The sequence below is a fragment of the Protopterus annectens genome, chromosome 3.part0 (assembly GCF_019279795.1).
Source record: "Protopterus annectens isolate FY-2018-M chromosome 3.part0, PAN1.0, whole genome shotgun sequence".
NCBI lineage: Eukaryota > Metazoa > Chordata > Ceratodontiformes > Protopteridae > Protopterus > Protopterus annectens.
The window spans coordinates 931,102,659-931,130,041 of record NC_056731.1 but is presented as its reverse complement, the minus strand read 5'-3'; the positions used below and the strand labels follow the sequence as shown (position 1 = coordinate 931,130,041).

The window sequence follows — 27,383 nt, the reverse complement described above, 5'->3', positions numbered from 1 at the left end:
ATAATACAAGCAGAAAGCTACAACTCAAAGTGGGGAAGGATGATGATGAAGCAGGGGGTTAATTCAAAAAAAAAAGGAAGAAATGTGATTTTGGATGTAGATCCTTAAGGAGAGTAACAACAGTCATACAGAATGGAGAGATGAAAAGTCAGCAAGCAAAGGACAGTAGTAGTGCTGAAATTGAATTCATCCTCAAGTCTTGGTGAGTACCTTCACAATGTGGACCCTGTTTTCACAAAATCTCACCAAGGTGACACTGATATATAGACTGTATTTATATAGCATATATCATGGACAGAAGTAGGTCAAAAACTAAAAAAGATAGCTGGGTGCACAAGACCCAGGATAAAAAAATGCCCAATCCTGGTAGGCGCACTGGTGCCAGGACTGGAAAAGATGACAGTGTAGAATCCTCAAAATACGGAAACATTCCTACAATGGGGCCAGGCCCAGGGGGAGGATGGCACCCCTGTTGTAGAAGGAAGTAGCATTCTACAAAAATCACAAAAACTGATAGGCCAAAGACAGAGCCATCAGAGCCATAAAGACGATGAAGTGGACTATTGAGGATAAGAAAGAAATTATGTACTGTTACTATTATGCAAAAAGCCCAGAATTTCCAGACACAAGATATACAAAACGATTAAGAGAGAAATTAGAGGAAAGAAAAATACTTCCGCAAGAAAAACTGTCAGAAGCTTCAAATGAAAATTTGTGTTCACTAATACAATGGATTTGTGAGAAACAGTATATAGATCAAGAAACCTTGATCTGTTTGGAAAAAGAAGCATCTGAGGAAGTGTGAAAATATAAACAACAAAACCAAGAGATATTTAAAAAGTATAAAAAAGAAATATGGATATGGACATGGGAAAGAAAGAGAGATTTGATATAGTGCAATATTTATGCAAAGGAGAAAGCCAAATTTATCAATGTAAAGAAGGCAGCCCCAAAGATATTTGAAGAGAAATACAGGCAAAGACATTCGGATATGAAAAATTTCACAATAAAAAAATAATATCACAAAGATGGAATGTAGAAAACAAGATCAGTAAAGTAGAAGTTAAAAAAAATAGAAGTTGAAGTTATAGAGTGCATGCGAAGTGCAGGATTTGATGTAGAAGGTCTAACACAGGTTTCATCACAGCAGGATTGAATGAGCCCCCAAAGCAGAGAGAAACAGGAAGATCAGGAAACATCTGAAAAAGAAATATGGAGATGGGAAAGAAAAAGAGATTTAATATGGTGTAATATCTATGCAAAGGAGAAAGTAAAACCAACTAATACAAACACAGCAGCACCAAAGATATTTGAAGAGAAATACAGACAAAGGAATCCGAACATGGAAAACTTTACAATACAAAAAAATAAGAAGACAAAGAGGAAAAGTAGAAAAAGAGATTAGTAATGGGGAAGTTGAAGAAATAGAAACTAAGGTTATGGAGTACCTGCAGAGTGAAGGATTTAGTACAGAAAATCTAATTCAGAAAGCACCACAACAGGATAGAGTAATGGATATCCAAATGAAGGGGAAACGAGTGGAACAGGAAGCAATTGGACAGGTGCCATATGAAGATAATTTGGAGCCTTCCACAGGAAACCAGTATAAATGGTCACTTGAAGCTAGACAGCAAGAAACGGAACAGGAAACTGTGGAAACTCTGACGCAGTCAATGTTGAAGAGTGATACGCCATTGAGTTCCCATATGATGCAGCAACGGACGGCACAGGATGAATTTGATGAGACTGTGTCACAGGAAGATGCTATAGAACCTTCTATAGAATGCCTACAGGAATTCAGTTTGGAAGAAAATGAGCTAAGAGAAGAATTTCTTGATTTAATAGACATGGACAGATATATCGAGATCAATTAAAGAAATAGACTGCAGAAGGTTAATAAAACCCAAAAAGTCAGAAGTCTGATAAAACAAATGAACACAGTAATTAGAACTGTTCATAGAGATCCATGCAATATAACAGAAGCAAACAGGATATATTACTCTGCAGCTAAATTAATAACTGATAAAGTTCTATCACAAAAACACAGGGTAGTGAGGGAAAGGAAGGGGAGAAATCGAATACCATCATGAAAATACCGAATAGAGAAAATTATAAAGCAATTAAGACAAGAAGTGTCACTGTTAGAAGACTACAGAAGAGGGAATAGATCAAGAAAAAGACTACAAAAGAGAGATGTGATAAAAGCAATGCGCAATATTAGAACAGACCAGGATCTATCATGCACTATCGCAAATAAACTAAAAATTTCAGCACAGGCAGAAAAACTTAGAAGATACGAAGATAAATATAAAGGAAAAGTGCAAGATAACCAAAAATGTTTTGTAGAGAACTGGGAAATAAGGTAAAAGGAATTGAAAGACTGTCAAAAAAAGAAGAACTAGATACATTTGGAGAAGTATCTATGAAGATCCTGTGGAACATAACAAAGATGCTAAATGGATAGTAATAGAAAGAATATTCCAAAATGGTGGTCGACTAGGGAACAGCTTATGCACAGAGCTCCTCATCTCAAATTCTTTTCTTAAGCTATACTTACTTCAAAAAGAGCTGCTTCACCTTCATATCTGTGGAACTTGCATTTCTTTGGAAGTGGGAAAAACGCATGACAGATTTTCATCCTCTCTGGCTCTCTCACAGTGGTTTTTTCATCTTTCTTTTTATCTTCCCAAAGTGATTCAGGGAGGCCTACTGCTGTCTGCAATAACTCCGGCTCCTCATGGCTAGGCAGATTAAAACAACAAATGACTCTATTACAATGGATACTCAAACAATCAAAGCTAAAGCATCAGCAATTTTCTCTCCCGAAAAGGAGGCTCTTTCAAAAGGCAGAGAACAAATAAACAAAATACTGAATCCTCCAAAAGTGACACTAGTAACAAAGAAGATCCCGGCTTTCACATGGAAGAACTTAAACAGGCCCTTCAGCCCATACACACAGCTATACAAAACTTCTCGAACAACCCTCAACCATAGGAAAATCTATTAATCAAATTGTGGACAGAGTTGACACACTTGAACAAAAAGCACAATCTAATGAGTTCCAAATACAGTCTATATCAGAAGAACTACGTGCCAAAACAGCCTCCTTGTCAGATCTACAGTCAAAACTTACAGATCTTGAAGCTAGGGCAGATCTAATAATATTTTAATAAGAGGTCTCCTGAAAGCTATGACAGCCAAGGCCTGCTTACTATAACAAAACAAATATTTGAATCACTTTTACATTCAGAAGATGGCAGTAACACTATTATAATTGAGAGCATTGCATAAAAGACAAGATGCTACAGCCCCTCAAGTTTACACAAGATTACTTAACTTTCAAACCACTCAACAGATCCTCTATGCAGCAAAAAAATAAAACTTTATGTGGAATAAGCATAAAATAAACTTCACACAAGATTTACCTGTCTCCATTAAAGAAAGCAGACAGAAATTAGCCCGTTCTGCTCTGACCTCATCAAGAGAAACATTAGGTTTCAAATCACACTGATTTCGATACTAAATACTCCATATCATCCCTAATTGAAGCAAGAGAGACATTTCAAAAGTATTTAGCAGGATTCCTGAACAAACATAAACTCACATAACTCCAGCACGATCGTTTCTACAGTTGTACTCCTCTCAACTTTAATCTACTCACGGAGGCTTCAGCTATTCAGTCCAGGACTGTTTAAATTACTTAAAACAGTCTTATCTCCGTTTAGAGATAGATCCACGTGTCAACAAGGAGCGTTGCCGTTGTGAGGTTCCCAGCGGGATATCCTTTGCTGTGACTCTACAATATGGCGCCAGTGAACTTATTCCCCGATGGCGCTTGCAGCGCTTTTATGGAAAAAAAGAAAATAAAGACTCTGCATACTGTTTTTTTATTCCATTTATTTTGCTTTGGTTAGCGATCAGCTCTGGCTGTTAGGGCTACTGAAGTTTTAATCAGGCAGAGTCCCTTGCCCCAGTATGTACAAAACTGTGCAGTTTAAAGACATAAGCACACACTATAATAAACACCAAACTGCTTAATGTTCACATACTGGAAGTCAGAAACTGACTTTTTGTATGTAGTGCAGCTGGTCAGTGCATTTTAACCAACTAAATGATATTTTCAGTATATTAATACTTAGTTTTTCTTCGTTTTCTCTGTAATAACATGTGTTTGGTTACATACTACAAAGGACACTGGGGTGGGAGATTTTTGCATACATACCTTTAGTGTCTTACTGTATTACTGTAATAGTTTTACTGTAACAGTTATAGCTATTAGCTTTTATAAACATCTATAAACATTAACACATAAATGGGTATTAAAGTAGGACATGTTTAAAATACTCATGGGTACATTTAGATTACATAGTTTGATAGTAGATTGCTATAAATAATTTATAGCTTCATTCTAATAGGTTAGGGGTAGTTACAATTGGATTTCTAAAATCATTTAAATATTAACCTGAAGTGTAAAAATTTAGCAAAAGGTTAATATAGTTGAAGGATGGGTTACTCATATATAACTAGTCTCTTAGGTTATAAATAGTTCTGTTATTATTGGATTATGTTCAGTGTAAACTTATCTTCATTCAACATGCTTTATAAGTATCTATAATATGCAGCTCATTAACTAAACAGTCACAACCTCTCTTAATTGGGTTTCACCTCTAGTAACACATTATACTGTTAGATAATTTTATCAAAATTTTAATGATATACCAATCTGACTGTATTACAGTTGTGATTACATTCTCACAAGAAATGCTAATTCTAGTAACAAATATGTTATGTACGGTATTCTTAGAGCTTCTTTGTTGTATACACTGTGTTTTAACTATTCAGGCTTACAAATTTATATTTATATACCTTAGGTCAAGCTTACTGTACATGAAAATTGGTGTACTCTTTACAAGCGGAGGCTCTATGTGCACCGAAGTGAGATCTGGTCTGATAATCTTTTGGATGAGATTTTCTTTGTATATATGTATAGAATTGTTAATGTTGTTTTTGGCTTGTCTATATGCTTCTTGGGTAGGCACGGTTATTTCAGAAGAAGTATTATGCTGCATCTTCCATTACATTTAACTGTTTTGCTTTTAAAGAGCAGAATTGGTTCTCCATATCCGTCTTTTATTTAACAAAACTAGGATAGATTATTCCCAACACAAAAGTAATGTACCCACACATTATCTTAATTACACTAATTATATCATGTGCCTATACCTCGTTTGGTTCTAACGCCCATGAGCTGGTCCATTGATTCTTGGAATATAAATGGCTTACAAAATACTGCAAAAAGAAAATTACTATTACACCTTGTTTTTAAATCTCATGCTAGCTTTGTTTTCTACAGGAAACACACCTATCTAATTCTGAGTGGGAAAAAGTAAAAAATAGAAAATGGATTAGGTCTATAATAAGCGCAGGTGACAGCACAAATTCAAAGGTGTGGCCATCATAATTAAGAAACAATTCCAGGAAATTATTAATGAATATAAATCTGACACAAACGGCAGATGGTGTTACTTTACATCTACCCTACCTAACTCCGACAAACCAGTTATGTTTTTAAATCTGTATGGTCCTTGCTCACAACAACAGACTTTTATTTTAGAAATTTATAATATACTGAACTCATTTCCAAATCACTTATTCATTGTAGGTGGGGACTGGAATGCGGTTATAGACCCCAGCCTAGATCGCACAAGCAAATCATCCTCTTACAATTTTCAAGCTTCCATAGCGTTAGAGGAGCTTATATCTGATTTTAATCTTATAGACACGATTACATTTAGTAATATCTCGACTAAGGAAAATCTTTATACCTTTTATTCCAATTGTCACAAATCATGGTCACGTCTTGACTTTTTCTTAATCTCAGACCCCTTATCCAAATTTAAAAATACTTTCAATATTGAGCCCAGATGCTTCTCTGATCATGCCAAAATCTCTCTCATAATTAGGTTCACTCCACCTGATTTTACTTTTGCCAGCTGGTCACTTAACAATAATTTACTAAATAATAAAGATATAATAAAAAAAATTAACAACATGTTAATAGATCTTGATTTGAATATCACAGAGTCCCAAATCCCCCAGACATACATTGGCATGCAAGGCTGAAATGAGGGGTTTTCTCATTAGCCAAGCTTCCTTTCTTAAAAAGCTAAACATGAAAAAGGAAAATACTTTATCCTTGAAACTTTCCTCTCTGGAAAAAAGTCAGAGACTATCCCCTCACCCACAAACTATAGAACTGATCAATGCGCCGCGCAAAGATTTATATGAACTTTATTCACAGAATTATTCCTTTCAGGAACAGAAATTCATTGCAACATATTCTGAATGGGCACAAATGCCCTCAAGAACCTTAGCAAGAATACTAAAAATAATAATAGTGCTCCTAGAATTTCCACCCTTCAATACCAAGGAAAATATACAAATCAGATTCTGAAATAATACACCTGTTCTTTGAACTCTTTTCAGAAATCTATAGCGGACATAAAAGTGATAATCTAAAACCTCGGATGGAGTCTTTTCTTAATTCAATTAAGTTCCCTCTTAATACTAACCAAATCTCCCTTTTATCTGCCAGTCCAGGCCATCATAAAAATTTAAAATTAGGCAAAGCCTTTACTACTAACTTCTTCAAAGTTTTCTACACAAATACCTCCTCCATACTATTGAAAGTCTTTAACTATATTATTAAAGAAGGTATTACTGATATACATTGGAATAACTTGAAAACTATTTTAATATTAAAAAATAAACAAGACAAAGCAGATCCTCACAACTACAGACCAATCAATAAATGTTGACATTAAGATATTCTGCCATATTAGCATGTAGATTAAAAAAGTTCTCCGTCTTTAATCTCCCTGATCAAGCTGGTTTTATGAGCAATAGACACACGTGGGACAATACGTTAACCCTTGATTCCCTTATACAATTTACCAAAAAAGGAAGAAATCCACCGCCCTAACTTTAACAGAGTTAACTGGGATTTTCTGTTTGCCACATTGTCCCATTTGGTGTGCCTAATTCCTTTCGGATATGATTAGAACACTTTATACAAACTCCCAAACTTACCTTTACATTAACAAACAGAGATCTGAGCCAATTCTGTTCACTAATGGAACAAGGCAAGGGTGCCCACTCTCTCCTTTCTTTTTAACATTTTTATTGAGCCTTTCTTTCTTTATATTACTCAGAATACTTATCACAATATACCTAAAATACTAAACACACAGATTGCATTATCAGCGTTTGATCTCAATTTATATTTCCAGTCACCCAATACAGACTTACCCAAAATTCGATGCCATAAAGAAATTCTCTCGTGATCAGATTATCAAATAAACAATAAAAATCTCATATATTTCCAATAAACCCTAACTCCCATAAATCCTTTTACTTCCCTGAATCCTCCTTCGAATAACATATAGCCTTAAATATTTAGGTATCCATTTTGAACATAATCAAGCCTCTATACTTCAAAATAATTTATTAAAAACATGGTCTAACATACAACAAGATCTACAAAGATGGAAACATATGAATTTAGCTCTCCTGTCCAAAGCAGCTATTGTGAAAATGAATATCTTACCTAGACTTCTATTTCAACTCAATGCTTTGGATGTATTAGTCTATAATAATTTATTCTCCAAAATCAACAAAGAAATAGCTGGTTTCATTTGGTTCCCTAAATCAGTGAGGATTGCTTACCCTAAACTAACCTACCCTAAGGAAATGGCGGGGCTAAGTCTACCAAACTTCCAATTATACTATAAACTAATTTGCTCAATTAGAGTATGGACTATCTCAAATTTCAACATCAAAACACAAATTATCCAGCCTGGGTTAGAATTTGGTATCAACATGTTATATCCAACAAAATTAACCCTCAGGCTATTCCCTTTCTATCTATTACTTCTTTGAACAACTGTAATCTAGCTCAATCTTTGAAACATAAAATCAGGCTTTTCCAAAATCTTATTAAAGATATTAATCTGGTAAATTCTCTTTCCCTTCTACAACCGTTGCATCAGAACCCAAATCTTAAAATTAACAATGTAATGATTGACCTTACTAAATTCCTCTCATCAAAGATCTCAATGTATGGGATATTCTCAAACATAGGTCTAATTAATCTTGGGTACTAATAAAAAATACATAGTTATTCTTAGACAACTAAGAGAAATTATTCTGGCACAACATTTTAACTTCTCTCCCAATACTCAGGAATTAAACAAACTAGTTGAAGTTATTTCAGCAATTTCAAGCATTAAAAAAACAATATCATCCTCTTACAAGCTATTGACTAACATGATCTACGATTCAAACTGTCTTTTCTCCAACTACTGGAATACCATCGGACCTTCCATTACAGAGGATCAAAAATTATCAGCTATAAAATCTACTCTAGAGCTCTCTCTTTTCAAAAAACTCCTATATACACAAATGATGCTCAACAACAATGCTTATTATACTCCTGTAACTCTTAATAAATTTAATGCCAACACTTCTCCCTCTTGCACCTGTTGTTCATGTCTGAAAGCGGACTTGCTTCACATTATGTGGTATTGCAAGCATTCTTACAAACTCTGGTGCTCTCTGAAAGTCCGCCTGGAAAAAATGGGTTATTACACCTCCACACTCTGTGGGAAACAGCTATTCTTCACATTCCTACATCCAAAGTATCAAAATGCAACTTCACATCCTAATTATCCTTTGTTCACTTATTAAACTATACATCACTAGCAATTGGTTAGATCGCACCAAACTTAGTTGGGGAAAATTCAAAGAAATGGCTCATAAACATATTTCTGCACATAAATTCATTATAAAAGGTCCAAAAAAGAGCCTATTTTAGTAAACTATGGAAGAAACTTTTAGATTTAGTTCTTAGTGAATAATTTCTCAGGAGTACATCCAAAGCATCATTTACCCTTGTCCTTGTTAACTTATGGAGATCCAATGATAATTATGGTAGTGGAAGTGCAGCACATTATGTTGTAAATACTGTTTATAACAGTTTGTTTGGTTTTATTAATGACAATGCTTTTCTTATGTTTTACACTCTTTCTCACTTATATCTATGTTTAAACTGTTTGATTATGTATTATATTCTGTAATTATTCAACGCCTCATTTTAATGTTCATTACTACAATGTTTTTTTTTTTCATTCTTGCTGTATGCATTGTTTCATTTTATTGAAAATAAAAGAATTATTGGAAAAAAAAAAAAAGAAAGAATAAGAAGTTTAAAGGTACAGAATATGAAATGAGATGAAGTAACAACTAGAGACATTGAAACAAAGTTAAGAAAAGCCTCTAATTGTAAAACCCCAGGACCAGATGCAGTACCTAATTTATGGTTAAAAGTATTAACATCTTTGCATGAAGATTTAGCCATGAGTAAGAACTACATATATATGCGCACCCAGAACAGACACCAACCTGGCTCCTACTTGAGAGTGAATCTGCAAGCTACCCTAAAAATTATAGACCAATAACTTGCCTTCTGATGACGTATAAACTATACAGGGGAATTGATGCCGAAAGAGTTTACAGTCATTTAGAAGAAAACTCAACTATGGCAATAGAACAAAAGGCCAATAAAAGAAAGTCATATGGAACAAAGGATCATTTGTTGTTAAATAAAGTCATAGTGAAAAACTGTAAAAGGGAAAAGAATCTAAGTATGGCATGGACTGACTACAAAAAAGCATTTGATAGTATCTCTCATTCGTGCATAAACGAGTTCTTAAAAATGTATAAGATACACCCCACACTGATCAACTACATTACAGTGACCATGAAACAGTGGCAAACCACTTTGCAATTAATCCATGATAAGGGAAAAATTGTTATCCCAGGGATAAAAATTCAAAGGGGGATATTCCATGGTGATTATCTGTCACTGTTACTATTCTGCCTCGCCCTTAATCCATTAAACTGTTTACTCAACAGCTTAGGCCATGGCTATAATCTGGCTCCTAGAAAACAACAAAGTGTAAAGACTTCTCACCTTCTCTTTGTCGATGATTTAAAAGCTGTATAGCTCATCAGATGAGGAACTAAAAGCACAATTGCAAGTTGTCACAACTTTTTCAGATGATATAAGGATGTCATTTGGTCTTGATAAATGTGCAAAAGCAACCTTTAAAGCAGGAAGACTGCAATGCCAGGAAAACATCAATTTGGGACAAGAATGTGATATAAATGAACTTGAGCAAGAAAGAGTGTATAAACATTTGGGAATCGATGAAGGATCAACAATAAAACACAAACAAATGCAAATAAAACTTAGTAAGGAATACTTCAGAAGACTTAAACTAATCCTGAAAACAGCAATGACATCTAGGAACAAAATCTAAGCTATAAACCAATTTGCTCTTCTTGTCCTAACTTACAGTTTTGGAGTGACTGAATGGCCCCAAAATGTGTTGGATAGATTAGATAGGAAAACAAGAAGGATGCTTCATGGAAGCTTCATGCTCACCAAATGATTTATAAAAATCAGTGCATACCAAGAATATATATTCCCTGTTCTGAAGAAGGGATGGGCCTCCTTGAACTTGATTATATTTATTGATCTGCAATCGTGGGACTCCACACATATCTGCTGACCTCACAAGACCCAAATGTAGTGAAACTTTTGAAACATGAGGAGAATAAATCTAAGATGACTTCTCCGCTTAATCTAGCAGAAGCTTATCGGCATCAAGCAGGAATGGAAATGAAACCAGACATGGATAAAAATCAGGCAGCAACTGAATGTGCCAAAAAAACAAAAGAAATATAAGGTGAAGGATCAGATGAGAAGGCAAGAAATGTGGAAAAAGCATAAATATAGTTGCAAGTATAGAAAACTTCTATAAGAACCTCATGTTGATCAAGAACGAACACAGAAATGGTTAAGGAGAGACTAATTCAAACCAAGAGATGAAGGGTTAATATTGGTGACCCAAGATAGTGGGCTGTGTACATGTTGGTTTATAGAGTCCATTGAACATATGGGAGAAACAGACAAATGTAGATTTTGCAAAACCGAATTGGAAACAGTTGCACACCTTGTTGCTGGTTGTGACATACTAATGGCAGAAGGACTGTATACTGAAAGGCATAATAATGTGGCAAGATTGCTGCACTGGGGATTGTGCAAACATTATGGTACTGAAGTGGCTGAAAAACATTGGAAACATGAGCCGCAAAGCATCATACAAAATGAAGAAGTCTACATTACATGAGATCATCCATTACCAACAGTTCAAAAGACAGATGCTAGAAAACCAGATATAGTGGTCCAAGAGTAGCATTGATCACTGAAATTGCCACACCCAGTGATTACAGTGTCTTGCGTACAGACAGACACAAAGTTATAAAGTATCAGGATCTGCAGGCAGAAACGAGAGCAATGTAGAAGAAAGATACCCAGACAATTCCAATAGCAGTAGGAGCAACGGGTCTTATAAAAAAGAATTTACAATCGTATTTAGATATGTTATCAATACATATAACTCCATACAAACTGCAGAAGGAGTCATTTCTGGGTACACTGCGGGTGCTGAGAAGAGCACTACTGGCTGACATCAAAGATTGAAACAATATTAATTTTATGAACTTTAACTGTACTTTGACTTAGGAATGGGGTCCATTCCCATCATGGTATTAGAAACCCAAAAGACTTGGAGAAATTAAAAAACATATTATATTCATAAAGTAGCAGAAAGTATAAAAAGAACTAAACCAACACAGGAATGGAGAAAGGTGATTCTGCCAATAGGGATGACTGCAATTAGGGATACAGAGAAAAGGTAAGAGGGGGCTGGAATTTACTGGTGGAAGCTGGTAAAGAAACCAAATTACTGGGAACAATTAATTCGAGCGAAAGATAACAGAAAGGGAATAGGGCAAGATGACATTTTGATTGTAGTCTAGTGATTGCCTTCCCTATCAGGGATTGATATCAGAGTATACACAAAGAGAAAGGGATAGGGGAAACCTAAATGAAAGAACTGCACTGGTTGAGGTTTTAACTGAATCTAGAACAGAAGCTTTAAAAAATGGGTAATTAGTAGGACCTTCATTAAAGGTTGTGCGTCAGGGCTGGCAACTCGGCACGTAAAAATCAACTGCCAATCATTAGCGGACCGGAGTTCCGCTGTGGCGACCCCTAACCGGGAAAAGCCGAAAGACACAAAGTAGGACATATAAAATATCGCACGATAACTATAGGAATCAATCAGAAGAGGCCAGAAAAGATTGGGAATAGAGATTAGATGTGCAATTTACAAAGAAACAATGGGAGGACATATGTATGGCTCCCAAATATGCAACAAAATCTAGAAGATTTAGGATTTTTGCCTGTGAGTGTTTGCATAGATAACCCGCGGTGGTGGTGCTGTGGTAGCGTTGTTGCCTCATAGTAAGACGCTGTCCGGTTTGATTCTCAGCTAGAGCGTCTTCTGCTTGGAGACATGCATGAATGAGCGTACCTTCGTTGAAGGTTGTGCGTCAGGCCTGGCAAGCCGGTACGTAAAAATCAACTGCCAATCATTAGCAGACCGGAGTTCCGCTGTGGCGACCCCTAACCGTGAAAAACCGAAAGACACAAACAAACAAAGTGTTTGCATAGATACTTTTATACCCCAAGCAGACTCCAAAGAATTTTTTCCTAAGGTAGATGCCAAATGTTGGAGATGTACTGGGAAAGAAAGATTTACCTGGGAGCATATATTCGCAGAGTGTAATGAGTTGGCAGACTTTAAAAATCCCCAGCAGAGTACTCTGTCAGTAATACTGGACAAGCAAATGAGTGTAACTGAAGAAATGATTTTTGAGCTGGGATACAGAATCTGAACTGCCCACACAGATTAAAGCCTTGTTAAGTTTAATTCTTGTGGCTGACAAAAAAGCAATTACTAGAAAATGGAAATCAAAATCTAAGCCAACTATAACCGAAGTTGCGGACATTGTAACAGATATAAAAGAACAGGAAGTAGGACCTTTAGAAAAGGAGAGGAGTGTATTACATAGAAAAAATGGAAATTGTGGGAACAATACATACAGAAAAATGATTTGGAAGAGGAATGAGGTTTAAGAAAAGACAGGAATTGAACAATTTATGTAATGTTTTGACTATATGATATACAGCTACATCTGTGATGTATAACATTTGTAACTGTGAACTTTTAATGTGATTTGATTACTTTTATATAAAAGTAAGTTTGCCTATGTCACAAGTGATAATTCAATACAGGTGTTTATAAAAAAGATTTACTCATCTATCCAACAATGGGGAACACCACTGTACCACACTCTCCAAATGTCACTGGTTGTTAGCAACAGCTAGAGTCTCTTAAAAATCCTTAGCCTACAAATTACAGTGTTAACAACTATCCTTCACTCAGAAGTAGATTATATGAAAAGGAAAGAGCATTCACTTAGGGGATCTGAAATTATATATTTAGGGAGACCCCGACACAAACTGGCTATTACTGAAAAAAATCTTTCCACAGGCAGCATCTGCCTTTTTGAACATGTTTCCTGAATGTATTAGGTAAATCAACGATATGATAAAATTAAAGAAAAAATTCACATTTTACCTAGAAAGCGAATACAAATGCAATTGCTTCAGTAATGCCAGAATGTCACCATATTAACCTCTTTTCAGTATATATTTATATAGGATATGACTACATTACTCCTGCCACAAACTTCAGAGTAAAGACTACAAGTATACACTAATATGTATATGCAGATGTATATAACATGCATAGTTTGCTTAACTTATTTTATTTAATTTAGTATAATTCAGTCTGAATTTCAACGTGTTACTTTTTCCAATTGTTTAAGTGTTATGCAGAATTAAACCCTGGTATCTGACTATTATCACCATATTCTGCTTAGGCATATGCCGTAACCATTTATAATAAAAAGGCACAGACCAGATGTATTTTTTTTCATTTCAGGCATAAGCATGTTTAAAACTCTCAGCATCTAAAAATGCATCAACCATGTTTAATGTAACTCAACTATATGAATATGTACTTGATCACATTCCGTATTCACTAATGCAAACTAAGGGAATTCTCACTATTACACCTCTTTACACATCTGACTTTGTAGAAGCTAATATCACCACCAGATCACTCCTTTACTTGTAATGTTTATATATTATACATACACACCCTATAAAACAGCCGTGATTTACATTGCTACTGTGCATGTATTACTGACGCACTATATATATATATATATATATATATATATATATATATATATATATATATCTCACTATTTGTTGTCTTCTTTGTAACTGTAACAATGTTCACATTCTGAAGTCTGTTAGAGGTGTGTACATTCCCTTGTTTTTTTGCAATCTTATATTTGTAACAACATCTATGACTGGGATTTGTAAACATAGGGCACAGCATAGCACTAATTACTACCTGCTGGTTTTGTTTTCATCTCTTGAAGTTTAAACTAACATCTCTATATACGACTCTCATCTGAATGTTTTTCCTCATTTAAAAGTAGCACTGTACTATTAATTATATCTGACTGCCTCTTAGCTTTAATTATTGATGTCTGTTGAGCTGTGCTATGTATTACATGTTTATGAATGCCAGCCTGTATTCTTTTTTTTCCCCAACTTATATTTTATTGCATTTTCAGATTTAAATGTTAACAACAATGACAAAAAAAACAGTATACAATGAAAGAAAATGAAAAACATTATACAGACATTTAACATAAATCGCCTATATCATCCTGTCATGTTTGTTTGTGTCTCTCGGCTTTTCCCGGTTAGGGGTCGCCACAGCAGAACTCCGGTCCGCTAATGATTGGTAGTAGATTTTTACGTACCGGGTTACCAGCCCTGACGCACAACCTTCAACAAAGGCATGCCCCATTCACGTATGCCTCCACACAGAAGATGCTCTAGCTGAGAATCGAACGGGACAACGTCTTGCTATGAGGCGACAACGCTACCGCAGCACCACGACAGAAGAAAAAAGAACTGGTTATCTACTGTATAGTAAATGACATTAGCCAACACAATAAGACATTTACCTAAATAAACTGAGATAATATAGACATAATATTAGGAAACAAAAGGTGACCAGTAGATAATATAAGAAGTAAATTAAACCTTTGAACTCAACTGTTTACAACTGTACAAATAGTTCCACTAATAGTTGAGAGATAAACTTTTACTAATCATATGTTATTTTACAATGAATTATGTTGCTTAGAGATTTTATTTCAAAGTTATTAGAGAGAGGGTCTTCCATACCAAATAATGTGGGTAATTACATAGCTATAACAATAGATATTTATTCTTCTAATATGTGGTCTAAGATATTTTTCCATATTTTTAGGAATTGTATTTGTTTCTTTTTATCATTAACCATGAGTTTGTGTGAGATTATGTAAGTGTGGGCCATATTCGTAAATTCTCCCCAGTTTAATTTAGATCCATCTATCCAGTTTTGAGTAATATATAATCTGACTAATTCAAATATGGGGATCAGAATGCCAGCCTGTATTCTGATGTCTGTTTAATTCAGTGCATTTGCCTAATTTGCCCATATCATGGTTGAAAAGTGTCTTCACAGCAACTCACTTACCCAGTTAATACAAACAATATAATAAAATAAATAAATTGATAAATCAATGGGCAAAAGGTCTGCTCTATGCCTTTCTTCCACTTCTGCTCCTAATAAAGTTTATTTTTAAAGCCAAAGAAAAGTAGCAGTAATTATGGCTTATTACTGGACCAGACAGGTTTGTTTGTTTGTTAAGCAGATAAGCCCCGCTGGACAAAAATGTCCCTTTTCTGAGGAAAACCCGGAAGCACTTTCTAATTATATGACTTGCTCATAGACAAACAATTTAAAAGTAGAAATTAAGGAAATCAGCCCACGACAACAGGATGAAGCTCATTACCAATTCACAGCCTTAATTGTTAGAGCTAAACTGTTCAGTTTCATATATTTCAGCCTCCCATTTGCAGTATTACCAACTATTTCAGGCTTTGAAGGAGAAATAGTGAGCTTTTCCTGTATAAAGCAAATATCCCAGGGGGAGTATTGGATCCTAAATGCAGTCTGGTGTCTAGTTTCCATCATGCAGATGATTAGGGTTCTATTAGTTGCAAGGAGAAGGACTGAAGGGGTGTGGCTTCTTCATTTCTCCAAAAGAAGGGTGGGGGTCCAGTCACTCAGAGCAAAACAGGGTGGTGCACTCTCCTTTATAGAGATTGGAGAGCCTACCACTCATGCAACATGGGGACACGCAGGGCTGCTTGGAGAAAACACCCCTCGTAGAAGTGAGGGGACACCCTCTCTGGACAACCCATTGCATATGCCTCCCTTACTATGTGCGTGTAAGTGATTAGAACCAGGGGGGAATGAAAAAGCTTGGAACCCCCATTAATTGCTGCCTTAATAATGACCCCTCTTGGTCAGATCCTGCCTGGTAAAGGGAACAGATGAGTTTATTGACCAAGACAGGATCTCTCGGTTATTGTAAAAGAGATAAAAGAACAGGAAGTGGGATCTTTAGAAAAGGGTATGAGCAAATTAGAAAAAAATACAGAAACTGTGGGAGCAATACATGCAGAAAAATAAAATGTTTTGAAGGAGGAATGAGGTTTAACAGAAGGCAAGAATTCAACAATTTGTGTAATGCTGGACTGATCATATTGTGTGTGTGTGTGTGTGTGTGTGTGTGTGTGTGTGTGTGTGTGTGTGTGTATATATATATATATATATAAAATATATATATATATATATATAAAATACATGCGATATATAATGTTTGCAACTCTGAATTTTTTAATATGGTTTGTTTATTTTTATATAAATGTAAGTTTGCCTATGTCACAAGTGATAATTCAAGGTGTTTAAAAAAGACAGGGTCTCATGGTTAAGAGGTAGCAGGGAGACAATTTGCAAAAAAAAAAAAGAGAGAAGAAAAAATCTCTGCTTCAACTACCACTTCAAAATGCTTGCCGATTCACCCCTCCAAGACAACCTAGCTAGATCTTCACTCATCAAGCTGATGGATTGGCTGCTATTTACACCAGTGGCAAGGAAAGCATGGATTTTGCCATTTCTTCTCCAATATCTTTTTATTCAGAAAACTTTTTGGGCTTCTGCCAAGGACATAGGTCCTTTCCCTTACCTGCATCTCTTGTTCTTCAATACATCTATGACCCCTCCATCACTTACACAGAAATGCAAGGCGGTAATAAAAATAAAAGTATCCTGCTGCATGAAATGTATAGTTGTTTACATTACTTTTTTAAGCTTTCTCTAGTAATTAACCTTTTTACTGAAAACACTAAAGTGTTTCTTTTTAATTATTTTAGTAAGAAATTAATGGCAGAGGGTTAAGGGGGAAGCCAGACCAATTTACAAAACAAGTATCTAATACACTTTAAAGAAGTGGGCAGGGATTACTACACAAGTAATTTTCAAGAGTTAAATGGTGGCACTAGAAAAGGTGCAAAAAGTCAAATATACTACTTCATCTGTACAATAGTGGAGAAAAGCTAATAACCAGTTACCAACAGTTGCTACAGATAACGCACCGTGCATATTGCACACTGTGAGTATGGTACATGCATATGTATCCTATGCTTCCTAATGTATACATATTCCTAATGAACAATATAAGTGAACTGCATTTTCCATAATGTTCTTTATAAAAAATAATTCTTAAGGAAACAATTTAAGAGACACGCTATGCCCCAGTTTGAAATAATTATAATTACACACACACACACACATATATATATATATATATATATATATATATATATATATAGATCTAGGACTGTTGAACAAAAGTTCAACAGTCCGAATCCACTATCACTGAACACACTTTAGCAAAATCGCTTTCACCGAAAAAGCGCTTTCACGAAAGTGTGTTAAACAACAACAAAAAAAAAACATTTTTGCAGGGGGGCAAGCTCCCCTGCACACACCCCTACTTTAATATTCTCACTCCGAGATCGCACTACAGTGAGGAAAAGGGAATTTTCCCTTATCCGCACCATAGTACGACATCCGCAAAAGGCATACTTACGCAAAAGTGCTTCTTAGGTGAAAAGCATTTTCGCGTAAGTATGCCCAGCCATTAGTGATTCGGTGATATTGTCATTCAGGGACCAGTACAGATCCCAAATATATACATATATATATATATATATATATATATATATATATATATATATTTATACATATGTATATATATTTATACATATATATATATATATATATATGTATAAAAAACAAATAAATAACAGTAGTTGCTATTAACACTAATTTAAATAACTACTACTGTTTTGGCATAACTTTATACAACTACAACAGAGTAAACAAATATTTGTCATTGCTATGCAGCGTCTTGACACACTGCCAAGCTGTGAGCAACTGATTAGAGCAATTATGCAATTAGCATAAAGTTTCTCATTTACAGTGAAATCATAGCATGGTTCAACAGTCATACAACTGAATACAACAAACAGAATCCTAGCAAATCTACTGGGCATTCTTTGTACTCGTACAAGGTTGCTATGGCCTAGAACTTCTTACCTGTATCCATCAGGTCTATACCCTCCCATCTTTAAAAAACATTCTGAAAGACTTCCTAGGTAAAATCTGACGTTGTTCTTGATCAAAACCAAGAAAAAACTATATCCCTAAATGCCTTTTCATTCCTTATACCACCTTACTCTCAATTCTTCACTTACTGCCTTACTGCTATCTAATTCTCTTTCTTTACTTTCTCTCTAAATATACCATAAGCCTGTTTTCCCTGACTTCATATTGCAATTCCTATTTGTATTAGACTAACTTACTTTTAATTTCTCTACAAACTGTCTAAAATTTCTCTAAATATTAAAGGATTGTCATATACCTTGTACCTATTCTTAACCAATGTTTCATTATATTATGTCTAATTTGTTATAATTATTTAAACTGCAGATGTCTGTTTTATTTTTGAAGATTGTAAAATGATTGTTCTTAAAATGTATTGCAATAATTTGGACCTTGAAATGAAATGTCAATGAAATGTCAATAAGTAAATAACAACTCACTTCCACCTTCTATAAGAAACACAGGCAGAACCATCACTTTCAAACAAATACTGGAAAATCATCTCAACTCTTCCTGGCTATGCACCTGCTCTATAACCTAACCTCCTCCTTCTCCTTATATGACAACTTAACTCCTATGTTTGTGCTACTGCTGACTGATGATATTTTCTCCATAATTATTCACTTGATACTGGTACAATAATGCGGTTAATATATTTGTGTTTATACCTCTCTGACTGAATTCATCTGGCAACCAACAAAATTTATTTTATTTATTTATTTATTTGACATTTGTTTACCAGGGTGGTCTGACTGGGTCTACAGAACCCATTTTCAGCAGAGGCCCGGGAAGAAAAGCTCCACATACAGTACAATACAAATACAGTATAATCCAATACAATAACATTTCCATTAGAAATACCATACAAAAAAACTAAATTGAAAGAACAAACTACTACAAGATGTTCCAGTATATTACTACACATCTAGCCAATTCTATACAGTTAAAACATTACAGACAATAATAGTCACTCTTGTCATACATGATGTAGATAGTGTCCAAAAAAATAGTGCGTAGGTAGTGTGATGTGTGACATTGACTGTTATAGTACACGCAAAATAGAATGTTAGTTTCAGTTAGGAAAATAGCAGCCAAAACGTTAGTGATGCAGATAGATAGTGAGAGAGAGTTAAGAAGAATAGAAGCAATAAAGCCTGAGCAGTAGCTTAAGGATATGGTATAGAAGCAGAGAAGACGTTAGAAGAGCCTTAGGATCTTGCAGTCTGTGAGGGATTGAATGTGACAGAAGAGGAAGACCTGGGCATTAGGAAGACTTTATGCAGGAGCACAGCCATGTATTTGTTAGATGATTTTTTTACAGAAGCTTTGAAATGGATTAGGCTAGGCACAGATCTGGTAGCTACAGGTAGTGAATTCCAAAGTATAGAGACAGAGTAGGGATACAGAGAGTGACCAGGTTTTCTTGTGGGTTTCGAGATAGCCGAGAGATTTTTGTCTTCTGATCGTAGGGATTGATTTGGTGAGTAAGGTGTGACTAGATTGGCTAGTGCAGGGCAGGCAGTAGGCTTGAAAATAAGGTTGTGCAAGGTGGATAGCTGAATAAAGGCAAGTTGGTTGGGGAGTTCAAGCCAGTTTAATTCTAGGAGTGGTTTACAGTGGTGGTGTGTGTGATATTTAGAGTTTGTGGCAAACTTCCTGCTTTTATGTATATATTCTGTATATATTACTGTAATCACTATCTGTAACACCAGACCGCGGTGGTGCAGCGGTTAGCATTGTCGCCTCACAGCAAGAGGTTCTCCCGTTTGATTCTCGGCTGGAGCGCCTTCTGTGTGGAGTCTGCATGTCCTCCCCACTGTCGAATGACATTTAAAGACATGCAGGTAGGTGTGTGCGTGAATGGGTGTGCCTTCTTTGAAGGCTGGGTGTCGGGCTGGCAACTCGGCACTGTAAAAATTGACTGCCAATCATTAGTGGGCCGGAGTTCCACTGTGGTGACCCCTAACCGGGAAAAGACAAAAGAGTAGCTAACTATCTTTAACACCATATCTACTTTTGTACCAATTAATGTTTAATATTTTCTGTATCTATGTTCTTGTCAGAGCTTTTCTCCCTAGGCCTCCACTGAAAATGGGCTCTTTTAGGTCAAGTGGACTTTCCCAGTGCACAAATGCATTAAATAAAATAAAATAAATAAATAAACAATACAACTGCACAGGTATCTTAGTGGCAATGTCTCACATTGTTTTCTGCCATTCTAATTTTCTATTCTACACTAACTTGCTTTTCTCTTGAGGAAAGTTGTTTTTGAATAACAGTGCAAACAACAGTGCCCATAGATCATCTTCAAAGGGATCACAGCCCACTCCTACCATCAAAAAAAAAAAAAAACAATTTCTAGCAACTGGAAATCAAAAGTCTATATCAACTGTATTTGAGGTGTTAAAATGGAAACAGCAAATTACTTAACAGTAAATGGAAATTGTGGGAACAATACATGCATAATGTTCGGGAAGAGGAGGAGTGAGGTTTAAGGGAAGGCAGGAATTCAGCATTTTTTGTAATGTTGGACTGATGATAGTATCAAAGAAACTATATCTCATGTACATTGTATTTAAATGGAAAATGCTAAAACGTTTTTTTCTTTTGTGTTAATGTATGTTTACCTGTGTCTTAAGCAATAATTTAATAAACAGGTTTACAAAATCAATGAAGATATACCATAAAAGCATAAAAGAATTGCAGACAGATGTGGGTCAAGTACACACATACGCATAAGGCAACAGGAACCGTAAACCCTTTAGCAGCAGCTCACTACTTTAAGACACATCTTAACCTCAGAATCTGAATAATCCATACCGTATACATACCAACTGCCTATATCCCATAATACCTCTAAACTGTCTAGATTTTCGCAGAATGTCCAGATTTTTGCCTATATTTTTTGGTCTATTGAATTTTTGTGGCAAATCACCGAGGACTGAATTCACTAAATAATGACAGGCATTTCAATTTCAGGCTTCATGTAATTCAGAAAATGTCTATACAAGAACGTTTATTCTAGCAACTTTCTAAGTTTATAAAAGCACTATTTAAACTTTATTCCTATTTTGGGGCTTTGTCCCACCATCATTAGTTTATTTTTTTTTTTTTGCTTTGTCCAGATTTTTCTTGTACTAAGAGGATGAGAGCTATACCCATAACATTTCTTGTACCACAGAAAACATTAAAGGTGTAAGCGATAATGGGGAGTTACACTCAGTCTAGTGTCGGAATTGCAGTCTAGTAATGTATTTCGGCTTCTCCACAGCGGAACTCCGGTCCACTAATGATTGGCAGTGGATTTTTAGCACTAAACCAAGAAAATAGATTGTTTAGATTTGACCGCAGCCAAGATTCTGCCTGAAGATCATCTTTACCGTTCCCTTACAATATAGTTATCAGCATAAAGAATCATCTGCAGTTTTGGTAAAGCTACAGGAAGAGAATTAAATCATATACAGACAAGACTTCATTATCATGAGCTATAGTCTTACCTCCAATTTTGTTCAGATGTAGAACAGTGCTGCGTTCAAGAAAGCAAAGTGTGAAAGTTTTGTAACCACCACAAATTCTAGACAGTGCTAGGTATACAAGGACCTACCGGTTACAGTTAATGGAATCCACCAAGTGCACAAATAGCAGACCAGTGTACGTATAGGTTCTATCATGTACGTGTTAATAGCATTTTTTTTCAGCTCTGATTATACTTTCAGTACTGACAGCTGAAGACTCCGGAATGATATAAGCAGAGACGCAGCCGTACGTCAAGCCACAAAAGTATACTACAAAAAATACCAGGTTTAACCTCTTACCGTTACCGTCGCCAAGAGCCAAAGTATCAATAACAGTTCAGGGAATGACCCCACGTGTTTACCGTTGCTATCGGATACGGAGCGGCTCAACAGCCTCCGAACTGTGGGGGAGAGTCAGCCGTGGGGGAAAAAAAACTTTCCTTTAAGATTTAACAATTCTGTGATGCATTTATTACCGTTTATATTAAAATCAGAAAGGTATCATTTCTGCTTTAATACTCACCTGGTATCACCAAGTATATTTATGTTTTGAGTACATGCTCTGGTTATTCCATTTTCTGGAGGAAAGAGAAGAAGGTTTTGTAGGCTGTAACGGAGAACACCGGACTGAGCGTAACTCGCGTCTGTGAGTATTAACGCGAGTTACGGTCAGTCCGGGGGGTCCAAGCAAATTCCATTTTGCATTCATACGCTCTTAGTGCTACCCTCCTTGAACACGTGATACCTCTCAACTGCCAGATTTTTACAGAATGCCCTGATTTTTTGCCACATATTTTCAGGGTTACCACCTGTCCCACTTTGCGAGGAACAGTCCCTTTTTGGGCAGTTGTGTCCTGACAAAAATTATTAAAAATGGCAAATGTCCTGAGATTGTAGGACATAATTATTTCCTATATTTTATGTAATAGTTGCATAAAACAGTTATTCTGTATCTAAAATACCTAAATGTTATAAGAAACAGAACAAGCAACTAAAATGCTACAATAATAAGCTTTTATTTAGGCAAAAAAGTTAAGTTCTGACCGTGGGTATGTGTCGGCCTGTAAAATCTGATGTTTGTACGGAAAATGTCCCACTTTGGCCATTTGAAAAGGTGGCAACCCTACATATTTTCGGTCTGTTCTTCATAAAATTTGTGGTTTTTCCGGCATATCTCTGAGGATTGAAATAATTAAATAATGACATAAATAGTATATCCAGACGTTATATTCTTCAGGAAATGTATGCTAACAGAAATACTGTTATTCTAGCAACTTTAAAAGTTTCTAGGAGCAATATTAAAAATCCGTCCCCATTTTTGGGCCTTTGCTCCCTCATTATTTTAGGCTTTGTCCAGCTTTCTTGTGGTAGGAGTTTGAGAGATATGCATATCACTTAAAAATGGACACATCTCTCAAAATGCTGTTCCTCCAAGCAGATAATAAATGTAAGTAACATTTTCAGCTCTTCCCCCAATGCTATTAAAATATTATTTTTGGATTATCAATAGTGTCGTTGTTGCGTCTTTCGGCTTTTCCCGGGTAGGGGTCGCCACAGCAGAACTCCGGTCCGCTAATGATTGGCAGTAGATTTTTACGTGCTGAGTTGCCGGCCCTGACGCACAACTTTGAACGAAGGTACGCCCATTCACGCATGTCTTCACACAGAAGACGCTCTAGCTGAGAATCAAACAGGACAGCGTCTTACTGTGAGGCGACAATGCTACCGCAGCACCACCACCGCAGTTATCAATAGTGTACATGTTGTTAAAGGTATTCATTTAGACAGCTGTAGACATAAAATGACATTAAATAAGCCATGTTGATATAATATATGATGCTCAGAAAAAATGTGCTCAGTAGAATACAAAGAGTATGCATGGCTACACCCTTGGCTCATGGCTACACCCTTGGCTCAGACCAGTGTTCTCCATTATCACTTAGACCTTTATTGTTTTCTGTGATATAAGATTATGGGATATTAGCTGTTTTAGCAGAATGGTACATGTATGGATTAAGTGTAAGCTGGAGTGCCTTTGCATAGAACACTTTAAAGTGCTTGTGGTAGCAAGTAAATAGGCTGAACAACTACAACATCCACAAACTAAACAAATGCAATGGGGCACTTATACTACCTTCTGATCACAAGGGCATTAAAATCGCCAAGAATGAATAATGGTTCATGGAAAGGGACCCCACTGATGGCAGCACTAAGTTAACCGTAGAACTTATCTTGACTTCCTGGGTAGAAGTTAAAGTAACAGTGTAGATACTGAAGATGTTGACCAAGGCCACTGGTGTTTGTAGCTAAATTTTCAGCAGTCTCTCATTTCAAATATTTGGTGGTATGTCTAAGCCAACAAGGTTGTTTCTGATTGTGAAAACAACACCAGTGTTCCCTAGTCTCTTCCGGAAGCTTCCCATGCCACAAAAAAGTAAAGTCCTTCTCCTTGAGACATCCAGTGGACAGCAGCGTTGTTTCCTGGAGAGTCACAATGCCCAGCTACAATCTGTTCAACTCATTGTTAATGACTATGTCTTCTGAGCATTACTGATATTCTGTAGAGCTTTCATAAGACCTGGAGTCATCATCCTTACATTCCATGTGCACAGCTTAAACACTGGTTTATTTTGTTGCTTTTGTTTTTCTAGGTGTATGGTTAACTATCCATCTGTTGGGAGTTCCCTAAGTCCCACAAACCCAGTGGAGCAAGAGGCCCATGGTGAAGCAACACCTATTTGGCCAGGGGGCTGCCCAGCTTAAGGCAGACAGTAGCTGCCCAATGATATCAAAGGATCTCCCACCATCTGAAGCAGCCCCTGACACCTCACTCTATGCCATCTGAGTGCATTGGCTTATCAGTAACTGCTGCTTCCTGTGTTGTGCCACTGCTCACAAAGCAAAGCTGGAGTGTCTTCTCCAGGGTGCAGGTGTGGGAAGTGAATTTGAAGAAATACCTGATGACCAGTAGCAGGTTCCCCCTCTCCATACCACTGAAGTAATCTAAGGGGAAAGGCAAGGCAAGTGCAACTTGGCATCAGTGTCGTTGCAGGAACTGCAAGAGTAATGTTGAGTATAACCTCAAACTGCCTTAGGGGCTCCATCTCCAGATTTTTCCTTGGGGTTTACTCCTGAAGCCTTTACTATGACTAAGTATTGCCACAAGACACAGAGATTTTAAATCAAAGTTTACCTTCTCCTTGGTGGGCTGCCTTCCTATGCTGACAAGCCTCACCTGCCTGAAGCAACTGGTTTAAAGGCACCGGTCACCCTCCTTTGCCCCTTCTCCTGTCAGTATAAACAGTTTCACCGGACTTAGAAACTAAGCCACACATGAAGGCCAGGAGCCAGACTTGGGTTGTCCGAGGCTATTAGAGACACATGCCATGGGAGCATTTTATAGATAGTGGAAGCTTATCCCCACTCCCATCCCAAGCTATGGCAACCTTTGAAACCCACCAGATATATTATTGGATTTAATGACATAGAGGAGCAGCATTTGGATTGAGCGAAGGGGTCTATTTGGTTTGTATGGCTGGATTAGAGTTGACTGAGATGGACAGTTTGCAGATTTATAGATGAGGTTATAAGTAGTCTCAAGCTGGGAGTAGTTCCAGCCGCTTTAGTTCTTTGATTGCTAGGTAGCAGTGGGATTTGTTTGGGTGATTTACTGCAAATTTTGATACTTTGTGATAACACTGTTTGAGCTTTGAGAGCTGAGAGATGTAGAAGTTGGTGAAAACACGGGCTGAGTAGAGAAGTGTCAGGAGCAGTAGGGTAGAGGCTAAGTGTTTTCTGGTTTGACCAGTCAGGAAATTTTTCACTGTATATGGGGAACCAAATTTCTTTTGAGTTTTCTTTACTGCATGTCAGATGTGATAGTCAAATTATGATATATTGTCAATGTTGTTTCCAGGTAACTTAGTGTGGGATAGTTTCAATTTTAGTATTATTTTCTGAGAGAATATTAAAGGACAGTTTCTGGGCTGAGAGGTGTCTTAGGGTAAATAGAATAGTTTGCTTTTTTTGAAGTTAAGAAAAAGTTGTGAGTTTGTTAGCCACATTTCAGTGGATGAGAAGGGCAGCAGGTATCAGAAGACTGGCTTTGCAGAGAAGTGTTGTGACACTGACCTAACAGCTTGGATGGTTGATATAATGGTTACGGTGTTTACCTTACAGACTCAAGGTACATGGTTTGATTCTCAACTTTGAGGGAAATTGGCTAGGCTTAAAATGACCCAGAAGGGCTGCTACCTTAGTACTTACCTACAAACCTATAACAATATATACTATTGGCTTACTCAGTGTTTCTTGTCAAAGTTTAAGTAAGTCCAAATGTGTGATGTGGACATCCGAGTTATAGCTAGCCACAGTATACATTTTCAAAGAGGTCTGATATTTCATGTTGGGTTTTTTTTTGTTTTGTTTTAAATTTGAAGTAAAATGGTAGATGTTCAAGATATTGATGCAGTGGTGTAGTTGTTGTTACATCATAAAATAGAAGTGCGTTTAGTAGTGGTGGGCATCAACATTGTCTTTGATTTCTGTTAATACTTGGCTTGTAATTTGTTTGTGATGCTTTATGGACAGTAGCCTTTTGGATTTCCAAATTAAAAAAAATAGTTCTCTTATGTTTTGTCTGTTTTCCCTAATGTATTTTGCATTAGCATATTTGGTATTTATACTCACCTTTTTGTCTTAATCTGTCGTCGAGTTTTTCTGTTGTTTGATTTGCTTTCCATTATTTCCATGCATTGTTTCTAGACTATATTTGTACTTGTATGTCTTCACAGAGCCAGTGAACTATGGTTCTTCTTATTTGTAATTTCTTAAGTGACTGTAGCCTGTGTTGTAATGAAATTAACAAAAATGCTACTAAAGCTGAGGTAGGGTCTGTGCATACATATACTGTATCTCAAACATGCTGAGATACCATCACCCTTTTGGCAAAATTTGATTCTTGCAGTAATGAGAAGATATGAAAATACTATGGACTTAATGTGAGTCTAACAAAGAATGAAGTTCAGTGATATATTCTAAAGTGCATATTGAAATAGGGGTTGGAGAGCAATGCTCCCAAAGGAATACTGTTGAACGAATTCTTAATTGAGTGTTAAACAGAGTCAGAAGCTTCCCTGTATCACACACAAAGCCAGAGATATATGGATAAGACATTCAGTGAAGTAAATTA

The 27,383-nt window shown here is 36.2% G+C and overlaps 1 protein-coding gene across 2 annotated transcripts in view; it reads right to left on the bottom strand.

Moving 5' to 3' along the window:
* Positions 1 to 22,832, bottom strand: part of LOC122796635 — a 563,252-nt gene extending 540,420 nt beyond the window's left edge. Inside the window, exon 1 of one of the 2 annotated variants that reach the window (XM_044065262.1) lies at positions 22,716 to 22,832. The gene's annotated coding sequence lies outside the window, so the exon portion shown is untranslated. Of the gene's footprint in view, positions 1 to 22,174; positions 22,509 to 22,715 lie in introns of those variants that run through there. The other variant, XM_044065263.1, reaches the window with a different exon arrangement.
* Between the last annotated feature and the right edge of the window lie 4,551 nt (positions 22,833 to 27,383).